At 44.8% G+C, this 3,222-nt stretch overlaps 1 pseudogene; it reads left to right on the top strand.

The window, feature by feature from the left end:
• Positions 1-1,971: 1,971 nt before the first annotated feature.
• On the top strand, positions 1,972-3,222 carry LOC125427717 (annotated as a pseudogene).

The following is a 3,222-nucleotide window of genomic DNA, read 5'->3' as shown; positions in this document are numbered from 1 at the left end:
CAGCACTACAGAGAGACCCTCAGCAGACAAAAAGCAGACCATTACTCACCATAACGTGGGGAAGGCAATTCTTTCCTGTTCCCTAATCTGGGGAAACTTGATAGCGGAACACCACACTGAGGAGTTTGCTCCTTGCTTGCAGGCTGTGAGCCCAATCTGCAAGTCCTTGAGCATCCCTACTGTTTATTAACAGTGCAATCCTAAACAAATTTACATAATTCTAAACCCATTGACTTCAATGGAATGAGAAGGGTGGAACTCTGCCAAGGAGTGCACCGCAAGAATTTTATCTTTCCAAACAAGATAATGTCAAAACATATCCTTAAACCATCTGAAAGCCTCAGTTCCATCCAAGTGCCTTCATTAGCAAAGGAAGGAAAATCCACTAATTCTTAAGAGAAGGTACATTGGCAAGAGTCCCCTGTGTTCACAGTTAATAAAGACACTCATTTGGCTCAGCATGTGAGACTGGGCTACTTCTCTGTGGGGAGGAGAAAATCCTCTCTAGTTGCCAGTGTCCTCAACCTGAGGGAAATCATGCTGAACCAAGATGTGCAAGATTATGCATGGGGTAGAAAATGTTGACAAAGAGAAATTTTTCTCTCTTTCTCACAATACTAGAACCAGGGGGCATCCATTGAAAATGCTGGGGGGGAAGAATTAGGACTAATAAAAGGAAACACTTCTTCACACAACGTGTGATTGGTGTTTGGAATATGCTGCCACAGGAGGTGGTGATGGCCACTAACCTGGATAGCTTTAAAAAGGGCTTGGACAGATTTATGGAGGAGAAGTCGATCTATGGCTACTAATCTTGATCCTCCTTGATCTGAGATTGCAAATGCCTTAACAATCCAGGTGCTCGGGAGCAACAGCCGCAGAAGGCCATTGCTTTCACATCCTACATGTGAACTCCCAAAGGCACCTGGTGGGCCACTGCGAGTAGCAGAGAGCTGGACTAGATGGACTCTGGTCTGATCCAGCTGGCTTGTTCTTATGTTCTTATGACTCCAGAATTGCCAGTCATTTTCTGTGCAGTGTTTTTTAAGGATTACATAGAGTGTTGATTTAGTGCATCCCATTCCCATAAAACTCTTATTCACTTCTTTCTAGCCAGCTGCGGAGGAAGGATCACACACAAAGTGGCAGGAGATCTAGCCTGGTAAGAATATTATGCCTGTACATTAAGGAGCCCTGACTGGATTCCAGCAGCATATTGCATGAAGCATTCTTTTTGTTTTTAATTTTTTTATTGTATCATTTGAATATTCCATTTTGTATTGATACTCTTCTTCATTCGTTTTCAAACAATACATTTCCCCCTTTTCCCCCTCCCCCCTGTATTTTCTTCATAATTTTATCAAACAAACAGCAGTAAGTTCATTCTTTGTAATCTCTTCTCCCATATCTCCTAATTGACTCCAGCTTCTTTCATCCAGTCCGCATATATTGAAGAAGAAGGAAGAAGAAGAGTTTGGATTTATATCCCCCCTTTCTCTCCTGCAGGAGACTCAAAGGGGCTTACAATCTCCTTGCCCTTCCCCCCTCACAACAAACCCCCTGTGAGGTGGGTGGGGCTGAGAGAGCTCCGAGAAGCTGTGACTAGCCCAAGGTCACCCAGCTGGCATGTGTGGGAGTGTACAGGCTAATCTGAACTCCCCAGATAAGCCTCCACAGCTCAGGCGGCAGAGCAGGGAATCAAACCCGGTTCCTCCAGATTAGAATGCACGAGCTCTTAACCTCCTACGCCACTGCTGCTCCTTCATATCTTGACCATATCTTCAACATTTCTCTCTGTTTATCTTGCCACAGTTTATTTTTTGTTATTATATCGAAAATGTCCAGTGTCACTTGTTCCCAGATATATTCCAACCATTTCTGGATTGTCCATTTTTTTCTTTTCTTGAATGCTCCTGGAGTTGTGAGACTGGCTTTTATCTCACCCTGTCAAACGAAGTAGAAACTGCAAATATGAACTGTCCACCTGCCCAGCAGCAGGTGCCCTTGAAAACACAACAGTCCAAGAAGGGGAAAAGGAGAAGGCTTGGGAAGACTGATCCGTTCCTCTTGACTAGATTTCAAGGTGATGGTGTGAGATACAAGGCCAAATTGATCAGCACTGATGAGGCTCCAAAAGCAAGATGAGATAAGATGAGCCAAGAGTCAATAATGAACTTTAAGGGAACGGCAGTGGCAACTAGTTCTCAAGGACAGCACAAGTAGACATTATGGGTGAATATATGAAAATGTCCCTTCCTGGGATCAAGAACATAGATGAGAAGACGGGGGTTATTGAGCACGAGCATCCAGTCAACAAAATCTCCTTTATTGCGGATGTGACTGACAATTGTGTCAGCAGCAGCAGCAGCAGCAACAGCAGCAGCGGCAGCAGCAAAGGAGCAGCAGTGGCGTAGGAGGTTAAGAGCTCGTGTATCTAATCTGGAGGCGGGTTTGATTCTCTGCTCTGCTGCCTGAGCTGTGGAGGCTTATCTGGGGCATTCAGATTAGCCTGTGCACTCCCACACACGCCAGTTGGGTGACCTTGGGCTAGTCACAGCTTTTCGGAGCTCTCTCAGCCCCACCCACCTCACAGGGTGTTTGTTGTGAGGGGGGAAGGGCAAGGAGATTGTCAGCCCCTTTGAGTCTCCTACGGGAGAGAAAGGGGGGATATAAATCCAAACTCTTCTTCTTCTTCTTCTTTGGCTATGTCTGTGGAGGAGAAGGGCAGCATCAATTTTTTGCCATCAAAACAGCACATCAGTTTTAGCCATGTGTTGTAGATCTGAAGGATCTCTTCCAGGTATTCTATAATACGAAGAAAAAGGAAGAAGAGGACAAGAAAAAGAACGAAGAAGCTAAAAAGACAGCAGAGAATGGCAGTGATGATTCAGCTGATCATGCTGGCAAAACAAAACTCTGTTGATCGGATGGACCTATCAGGAGACCTGAAAATTCCTCCTTACCTGAACGCTCCTGCAGAGGAGGATAAAGAGGTCCTGTTAGTGAATTTAAATGCTGAAATTGAGGTCCCTCCTACTTCTGTCAAAGGGGATGATCTTTTCTTGAATGACATCACACCTCCTCTGTCACAACCAAAGCCACCACTACTCTTCTTGCCTGAAAATGCTTCCTCTGCAAACTTGCTACTTTCCTACTCCCAACCCTGATCCTTTTTGTGATGATCCTTTCAGACTTCTTCTATTATATTTGATTCACTGCTGA

This window comes from Sphaerodactylus townsendi, linkage group LG03 (genome assembly GCF_021028975.2).
Source record: "Sphaerodactylus townsendi isolate TG3544 linkage group LG03, MPM_Stown_v2.3, whole genome shotgun sequence".
Taxonomy (NCBI): Eukaryota; Metazoa; Chordata; class Lepidosauria; order Squamata; family Sphaerodactylidae; genus Sphaerodactylus; species Sphaerodactylus townsendi.
Note: the sequence above shows the minus strand (reverse complement) of the source record. Positions and strands in the feature narration are given on the sequence as shown.